The sequence below is a fragment of the Herpailurus yagouaroundi genome, unplaced genomic scaffold, assembly GCF_014898765.1.
Source record: "Herpailurus yagouaroundi ecotype Mexico unplaced genomic scaffold, PumYag 569, whole genome shotgun sequence".
In the NCBI taxonomy this organism is placed as follows: Eukaryota; Metazoa; Chordata; class Mammalia; order Carnivora; family Felidae; genus Herpailurus; species Herpailurus yagouaroundi.
The window spans coordinates 4,791,204-4,800,578 of NW_024412786.1; the positions used below are offsets into that span (position 1 = coordinate 4,791,204).

The 9,375-nt window shown below is 44.6% G+C and overlaps 1 protein-coding gene across 23 annotated transcripts in view; it reads left to right on the forward strand.

Moving 5' to 3' along the window:
* The window catches only part of PPP6R3 (protein phosphatase 6 regulatory subunit 3), a 135,933-nt gene that overhangs the window by 40,299 nt on the left and 86,259 nt on the right, over nucleotides 1–9,375 (forward strand). For 22 of the 23 annotated variants that reach the window (XM_040465833.1, XM_040465835.1, XM_040465840.1 and 19 more), the window contains one exon: nucleotides 3,724–3,876. The gene's annotated coding sequence lies outside the window, so the exon portion shown is untranslated. Of the gene's footprint in view, nucleotides 1–3,723; nucleotides 3,877–6,247; nucleotides 6,360–9,375 lie in introns of those variants that run through there. The other variant, XM_040465828.1, reaches the window with a different exon arrangement.

Here is a 9,375-nt window from a genome sequence, read left to right on the forward strand (position 1 = left end):
AGCTTTCTGTGAATAAATCGTGTAGGAGGTAGATCTTTTGACTCGTGTTTCTGTGTACTCTTCGTTGATAGTTTGGCTGAGTATAGACTCCCGGGTCAGAAATCATTTTCCTTCTGTATTAGTCTGTTAATTATTCTCTGTGCCCTTTAAAATAGTATCCTGTGTTTTTTGTTTTTTGTTTTTTCCCCAATGGATGTATTATCCATCTGAGGATACAGTTTTTTTTTTTTTATATTCTCTCTTCCTTGTATAGTCTTTACTCCAGCTTGTATTTTTCTGTTTGTTTTGCCCTTGACTTTTCATGCTAGAGGATTTCCTGAGATGTCTGGCGATCTTTGGTTTTCCTTCATATTTAAAAGTCAGGGATACACATAGCACACACAGTTGAATTATATGGAATCACCGTCTTTCCCAGCTTTGTCCTTGGCTCTCAAATCTTCATTTCTGCATTACATTCTCCACTAAAAGAACCAGGGCTCCTTGGAAGATGGATGATTTTAGAGCTGGGGCAGAGAACGTTCAGGATGAATCTCGAACGTGTTGTTATGCCAGGAAATAAGGAAGTGCTCAAAAAGCATGGAAAGCACATGGGAGTCTGCTTGAAGGGATTCTCACTGGCTGAATCTGGGACAACTTGAGTATCAGAGTGGATAATGGCATTAATAAGTAAAATAAGAACCTATGAGTCCACACTGTTAACAGAATAAAGAGGAGGCCCACCTTCCTGAAGTTAGAATGTCATCTGATGAAGGAATAGTAGACTTTCAAGAAAACACCGCTTTATAACCATCAGAGTAACAGTTGATTCAGACAAAAATTGCCAGTGGGTAGTAAAACTACTGAGTGAATGTTTTAAGGACATAATCTCAAAATATCTTCCCACAGATTACTTACCAATTGATTACTTGGGAGAAAATGGTTATTTTACAGTGGAGAAATATGGCACATACCGTCTTAACCGGGTGATCAGAGTGGTCACCAGTAAAGGGAGAGGTTGACATCTGCCTTATGTGATACTCTGGGAAAAACAAAACTTCATTCATTCCCACCAGAAATGCATACCCTGTAGTCTTCAAAAAGATCAAAAAATGAAAGACTAAGAAATGCTGGCGGGCTGTTTCAGACAGGAGTGGAAGGAAATGTGACATAGGATCCTGAGTGGAGGGGAGGGAAGATTGCCACGAACGACATCATAAAACCATTGGCAGGATTAGAAAGTGAACTATTTACTCCGTAGTCAACAGGTACTGTGTTCTTGACTGTGGCATATGTACTGTGCTTGTGTTGCTTACTATCCTTGTTCTTAGGAAATACACAGTGGCGTGTTTGCGGAAAGGTCCACGAAACCTTTGCAGAAAGGTCTCAAACATTTGGGATGTTCGCAGAGAGGGAGTGGAGCGTTCAAGCAAAAGTGACCCAGTGGTCACTTGTAAGACCAGTGGAGGCTCGCTGAGAGTTTCTCGTACTGCTCTTGCAACTGTCCTGCAAATTTGCGATAAAAAGGGTTTGTAAAAAAACATTTGGTTTTAACAGTAGTAGATTGGAGGCTCCCATCACAAGAGGGGTGCGTTGGCTACGAACTTTCCAGCACCACAGTGACTAGTAGTGCTCCTTGGTTGGGAAGTGCCCAGTGTCTTGGTGCTTTCAGGTTCTTTTCTTTCTCAAGTTCCGTAGTTGGCTCCGAAGACTGTTGGCGCCCAGTAAGAGAATCTGGCTGGGGCTGGGGTGGGCAGTGGGGCGTGCCTGTGTCTCCGCATTTGTTCTGCAGTTCCCACAGCCTTTCTGTTGTCAGGGTGGCAAGCTGTCCCCAGCTGTGCCCAGCTGAACCAGGGTCTCCCAGTTCAGAGGCCTGCCTCCTGGGGCTGGCAGGGGTGGGACAGAGGGTGAGGATGTTTAGGGATCTGAGTATTCAGGGAATAATTTCTTCAGACAGCACTCCTGCTCCCTTCCAGCACCCCTCCAATTCTGTTGCCTTCTCCTGGTCCTTGTAGATTGTGCCTTTGAAAAACAAGGCAAAACAACCGAGGTAGTCTTTTTACTGTCCATCTAGAGGCATTTCAATGTGTATTCAGTATATGCTCTTTACTCAGAGTTCCGCTGCTCCACTCGGACACTGGCCCGTTCTGTCTTCCATCGTCTGGTCCGGTTTCTCATGTTCTCCCACCTTAGAATAACCAACTGTATTTCTTGCCATCAGTAGTATAGACCCACTCCCTTTCCTAATTAGCCTAAGTGAAAAGAGTAGGAGCAATTATGCAAAGACCGTATTCCAGAAAAGTGGATTAAGTCTCAGCATACTTGTTCCTATTTAATAAGCACTCAGGTTCATAATGCTCAGGAGTACATTTGACAGCGGGTTTTTTCTTTTGGCTTCCTGGATGGGCGTGTGGGGCAGGGTGAGGCCGGCAGGTTGTCCTGCTCTGCTGGGAGCCTGTGATCCGCCCACAAGCAGGAGAGGTGGGTGGTCTTGGCTCCTGGAAAAGATGATTGCGGATTAGTTTTGAGGGTCCTGCAGCCACTCAAATTAAACGCTAAAGAGTGTGTGTGTGTGTGTGTGTGTGTGTGTGTGTGTGCGCGCGCGCAAATCCTGTGGAGCACATAAGTACATCAGATTTTTATGTTCTTTTCATTTTAACCTGGGTTTCTTACTGTTTTGTTTCATTCATTTTATCAAGCAGTTAGCATTGTTTCTATTTATTACTTGATGGAAAACATTGATCTCAGTGTAGTGTGTTTTATGGAAGAAAGGTTATCACATGAACAGCATTTTTTGTGAAATGCCTTGTAGACTGCATTCTTACAAGATTTCTCATTAGCATATTGTCCATAGTTTGAGTCTTTTTTTCCTGCAGTGTTAAGTTATAAATGAAGTGCCTTGGAAGACAGTTTATAGTCCTTTCATGTGTAGTATTTGATTCATTGACATTAGAATTTGGCTGTATAGCTAGTACTTCAGTGACTTCAATATTCTGCTTACATTTCCTGGTAAACATTATGTTTTAACGTATTACATGGGGCTACTTGAGGGCATTTAGAGGGAGATACTTTGAAAATCTGCTTTAAAATTTTTATTTTATTATTTTTATTATTTAATTTTATTACTATATTTTTAAGTTTATTTATTTATTTTGAGAGAGAGACAGTGTGAGCAGGGAAGGAGTAGAGAGAGGGAGAGAGGGAGGGAGGGAGGGAGGGAGAGAGAGAGAGAGAGAGAGAGAGAGAGAGAGAGAGGATGAGAGAATCCCAAGCAGGCTCTGCACAGGGCCCATCGCAGGGCTAGAAGTCACGAAAGTGAGATCGTGACCTAAGCTGAAACCAAGTCAGACACTTGACAATCTGAGTCACGCAGCCACCCCCGAATTTGCTTTCAGTATTTTAAAGTATGGTGCCATTACTTAGCTCTGTGTTGGATGAGAATATTATTGATGTTTTCATAAGATGACGATAATACATATGTTCTTTGTTATTTGTTCACAGATGGTGATATTACGGTGTCTCTATTTCTGGGTTATTGTTTAGTGTAGGTTAAAAGCTGAGGCAGGGGGAACGACAGTGCCCTTTTTCCCTGTTTTCCCACAGAAAAATTGCGGTTAACTAGAACTTTTCAATTTTCTGAGGTGTAGTTCTATGTGAATCAGGACCCTGAAACAGTATCTTTACTGACAGCTGTCATCAGACCCAGACAGAACACGCTGTGATCATATGCTCTTTTTTTCTTTACAGAAGAGCTTCTGTTTTGCTTCCACGTCCCACTTTACTCCTGCTAATCTGCTAATGCAGTAAATTTGAAGACAACTGTTACCAGGATAACCTGTAATGGGCAAGGAGCCACAGAGAAGAAAACCTTTCTTTTAATTTTTAAACTTGGTTTGAAAGGTAAGACCATTGAGACCATCAGGCGTTTTCTTCCATGAGTTGCATCAAGGAGAGCAGTGTTCTGTTGGGAGACCCTGGAGCCTAGAACAACCAGGGCTAGACCAGGTACAGTGTGGTTCTGTGGCACTGGGGTGTTTTTAGGAAGTTAAATAGCAGCCTTTGTAGTTTGCTCTGGTATGTTTTGGAATGTGCAGTATCCTAGGGCAGGGGTTAATCTGGGCCCCAAGGAGCAGCCAGGCCTAGCAAGCTGGAGTAGCACTCAGAGAAAGACTGCTCGTAGATGCCCAGCTGCTGCTCCCACATTACCTGCGAGAGAGGGAGGGAGGGAGAGAGAGAGAGAGAGAGAGAAATTGAGATTATTTTGTTTTTATTTTACACCAGCCACGGGACATCTCTGGTTTTTAGTCAGCCGTCTGACTCCTTGTGAGTCCTAATTACTGTCATTTTGGAACTCTTCACTGAAAGTTTTTATTAAAGACCAGAGGTTGACTTGGCATATTTGACTTTTTGCTCAGTTGGCACTTCAGAAAATGGCCCAATAGGGTCTTTTGGGGGACATGACCTATTTTTAATCCATTTTCATTTGCTCCATTGTATTTTTTTTTAAAGAACTTTTTTTTAACGTTTATTTATTTTTGAGAGACAGAGACAGGGCATGAGCGGGGGAAGAGGAGAGAGAGAGGGAAACACAGAATCTGCAGCAGGCTCCACGCTTTGCGCTGTCAGCACAGAGCCCGACGCGGGGCTCCTACTCACAGAGTGTGAGATCATGACCTGAGCCGAAGTCAGACGCTCAACCGACTGAGCCACCCAGATACCCCTTGCTCCATTGTATCTTGAGGAGAAGGTGGGCATAACCATTTAATTGGCTACGTTTCAGGCTTCGTCATCTCAGGAGACAGTGTAGTTACTCTGTTGTAGCAGGGTCTCTGCCCCTGATCCCCAGGGCTGTCTTTCCTTCAGCCCCTCCTGAATGACCCTCCTCCAACCTCCGGCCTCCCTCTGTGCTTACACAGTGAAGCTGCAACTCCTGGGCCTGATATTTAGGGTTCTTATTTCTCCAGCTTTTCCCCCGTATTATTCTGTAAAAATCCTCATAGAGAGGATTCTCTCCTAAGTATTCATTCACCTCTTGGCACCTTTTCTCCTCAGGCTTGTTTTTCTTAAGGGGAGGGAGTGTGTTCTGGGGCCCAGCCCTTCTCTTTCTCTGCCTGGGCTACATTCTGACCTTGTGGGTAAAGTCTTTTCCGCTTCTGACTGCGGGAAGAATTCAGCCCATGTCGAGGGTTCAGATTTGAGAAGGTCAGGGCCATGTAATGTAATTCAACAAGCTGTGGTCCGACCATCAGGCAGATTCACAATAAAAAAGATCATTTGTGACGCACGTGAGCTGTCGTTTTGCCTTTTTCAGCAGCTGGTTCAGAGCTGGGGGTGACAGGAAGAGGGCACTAGTTTTAGGACCCACGGAGCCCTCCAGCTTGAATCCAGCTGGTTATTTTAGAGGCTGAACATCTTTTTTATGTTTATTGGACCCTTGTCTGTTTGTAAATTGTAACAATCATCTACTTTTCTATCGTGATACCAGAGTTTCAAGAATGATTTCTGGAAGTGTTTCTATAATACTACACATATTAGCCTGTTAAAAATTGAGATATAATTAACATATAATGTGAGTTTTAGGCGTACAACGTGATGACTTGGTATTTGTGTACATAGTGAAATGATCACCACAGTTAGTTTAGTTGACTTCTGTCACCACCCAGTTACATGTTTTTCTTGTAATGGGAACTTTTAAGATCTCATGTAGCAACTTTCAAATCTATAATACAGGATTATTAACTGTAGCCACCATCGTGACTTACTTATTTTATAACTTGAAATCTGTACCTTTTAACCTCCTTTACCCATTCTGTCCATCCCCCATCATATGGTTTTACTATTAGTCTGTGTATTTGATCCCTCTTTTTCTAGGGCTCCACTCTCTTTCTACCTTTTTTGTCAAACTTTTCTGTGTCGTTCCAGTTCCTCTGTGGCCACTCCTTTGTGAACTCTTAGAATATCTCATTAAATTATTTTAGGATTATTTTTTCTCTTTGAGCAGATTTAAACATGCCAGGAGCAAGGAGTTTTGACTTCTACTTTGTATCTAGTACTTTTTAGGTGGTAGGTATCGTTCATTATTTAGTGGTAGGAGCTAAAATTTTAGAGCCATTTCTCACGGTAACATTTTAAAGACTGCCTCTCTTTCTCGCTCTCTTTTAATTTTGTTTTTCTTTGCTGACAAAGACTCTTAGCCGTGGCAGCTTGTAGAACGCTTCTTACCGTTAGCTGTATTCCTCCCGTTTCTTTTTTCACTCTCTCTGCTCATCAGATGCTGTCTGATGCCGGGTGAACTCTTCTCTTAAGAAGTTACTCATTAGTCTCCAGGAGGCCTAGAATCAGTGCCAGGTGGCTGAGAAGGATTTCCAAAGAGGACCAGCGCTGTAAGTATAGGGTTCTTTAGACCAGGGGTAGCGAGGCCCAGAGAGGAAATATCGTAGGTTTTGTAGACCAAGAGGCAAAGAAGAGGATATTACAAAGTGTTTGTACAATGAGAGAGCAGATTTTCACAGATCTTACTGATGGAATTAAAAATAGAAAAATATTGGAGTTCCGTTTTCTGTAATACCGATCTGCTGATGAGAAGGACGGGATTCTCTTTCCGGAGGGGATAACATTTTCACCGAAATGGTGTTCAGAGCCACGGTTCCCCTCTCAGACTCTACTGCACGTCTTCTTCTAATCTATTAATGCTGATCTGTAATGAGATTTACATATTTCATCTTCGGAAATGTCCGTTTACACAGATAGCGCCTGCCACACTCCGATACTAGTCCACAGGTACATAGCGTCCTCACTCGTCCTCACTCGGAGAGCAGCTGCGGAATTCTGTTAGATTCTGTTGCATCGTAGATTAAGCGCTTCCAGTTCACAGTTAGGAAAAACTTCCTCAAGTGTGTAGCTGTATGGATTTTGCAATGGGAAAGCTTCCTTCACGTTTGCGTTACGGTCTGAAAAATGCTGTTTAACTGTAGTTTGAGTGCAGAAAGTGTACCCGCCGTAAACTTGTGTGAGAACAGGATCTCCCTTCTTTTCACTCCTGAAAGCTAGTGCTAAAATAACCTTTTTTTTAACCACAGTGGAGACTTTGCAGATCCGTGCTGGTTAGCCTGATCGTTTCAGGTTGAATTGATTAAGAAACATGAAGATTGCAGCCAGAGGCCGGTTTCCAGAGCCATTCGGTGTTCATTAGTAGTGGTTGAGAGTTGTTTTTCTCATTCAGAGAAATTTCAGTCTTGGCCCTGAGCTCAAGAAGTTGCAAAAAAAAAAAAAAAAAAAACCCATTAACCCGTGATGAGCTGCTTGCCGTGTGACGGGACAGGTCAGGGTCTGATGGCGGTTAAGTCTCCACAAGTACATGAGGTTCCTGTTGACATTACTGGCTCAGTCACACACGAGGCATTTTAAAAACCTCTCGAAGTACCTGCTGATGAAAGTAAAAAGAAATAACCGTAAGCTTTAAACATTACATTTTCCCAGGCGTGTAAATTTGCCCCACGAAGCTGTTTTTTGCTCTACACGTAATTTTACTGCCATCAGCCGGGACAAGGATCCGCTGTGTTGTAGGGACTTCATCTTCACTCAGCTTCTCCGAAAACACTCTCCTGTGGTGGTTCCACGCGGGCCGTTCCGAGAGGCTTCTCGTCACCATCTCAGACTCCTCCAGTAAACACCAGCTGAGCTGTATCGGTGGTGCCCGTGAACTCCGCCAGAACCCAAGGAAAACCATCACTGGCCTCCTCGCGCTTGGCTGACAGGCCACTTGGAGACCAGCTTTGCTTGGAGTTTCCTTTTCCGTTTTTATTTTTCTGAAGGAATTCTGTTACGAGATTTTCCATTTCAAAGGTTGAAGTTCTGGGGCGGCTGGGTGGCTCAGTCGGTTAAGCGGCCGACTTTGGCTCAGGTCAAGATCTCGTGGTCCGTGAGCTTGAGCCCTGTGTCGGGCTCTGTGCTGACGGCTCAGAGCCCGGAGCCTGCTTCAGATTCTGTGTCTCCTTCTCTCTCTGCTCCTCCCCCACTCATGCTCTGTCTCTCTCTGTCTCTCAAAAATAAATTAAAAAAAAAAAATTTTTTTTAATGTTTAAGTTTTGGAGCACCTGGGTGGCTTAAGTCGGTTAAGCGGCTGACTTTGGCTTATGTCATGATCTCACAGTTTGAGTTCGAGCCCCATGTTGGGCTCTGTGCTGACAGCTCGGAGCCTGGAACCTGCTCTGGATTCTGTGTCTCCCTCTCTCTTTGCTCCTCCCCCACTCACGTCTCTCTCCTCTCTCTCTCTCTCTCTCTCTCTCTCAAGAATAAACATTAAAACAATTTTTTTTTAATGTTTAAAATGTTTACATTTTTATGGGCCACTTGAGTGACTCAGTTAAGCGTCTGACTTTGGCTCAGGTCATGATCTATTGGCTTGTGATTTCGAGCCCTGCGTCGGGCTCTCTGCTGTTAGCACAAAGCTCTTTTCGGATCCTCTGTCCCCCTGTCTTCCCCTACCCCGCTCATCTTCCCTCCCTCCCTACCTCCCCTCGCTCTCTTTCTCTGTCTCTCAAAATTAAGTAAGCAAAAAATAATATATTAATAATAAAAGCTATCCATCCAGAATGGTTAGCATTTAAAAATTTTAAGTTTTTCTGATGCTGCCTTCCTGTGCATGAGCAATACTGTGGTGACCGCCTCTTCTGGAAATGTGGACGTTGATTGTGTTCTCCTAGCACAGTGTGGTGCGGTGGCACAACGAACGCAGGGCTTTGCCGGCAGATCTCGTGACAAAGGGGTCCTCGTCCTGCTGTGCCTTAGGAGCTCGGCAGGCGAAGTCCACTTCCTTTTCTCTTGTTTGGACGTTGTGGGGATGCAGGGGTGATAAGAAAATACAGTGTCACAGTTCCACACGTGGCACTCAAAGCACCGTTGACTTGTGACTGTGTCATTGTGATCTGGAAAGCAGAGGAGCAGCGCAGAGATCTGTCCCACTCAGCACTGCCTTCACAGCGTGACAGCAGCCAGAGACCATATGTAAATGAGTGGTGTGGCTGCGTTTCAGGAAAACTTACATGAATTGCAGAGAATTGTCACAAGTCCTAGAATGTCATGCTTCTGGTTCCCCCCTCCCCCAGTAGAAAACGGGAAAATCATTCTTTGCTCAGAGGCTGTGTAAAAATAGGTGGCAGGCCAGATGTGGCAGCCTGGGTGTCCCAGGGCCCTGGCGTGGGTTCACACGCTGATGGCAGAAAGGATGGGGTGGAAGCGAGACCTGACGGGGCACCTGTGAGAAGGTGCCGCTGTGGTTCTTGCCGTTGGCTGGTTTGGTCGGTCGGCTGGTCCTGTTTCTTCGTTTGCTCGGCTTTCGTATACAGACTCGTGAGTGTGTGCGGCCGCCGCCTACTCGCCCCCCCCCCCCCCCCCCCG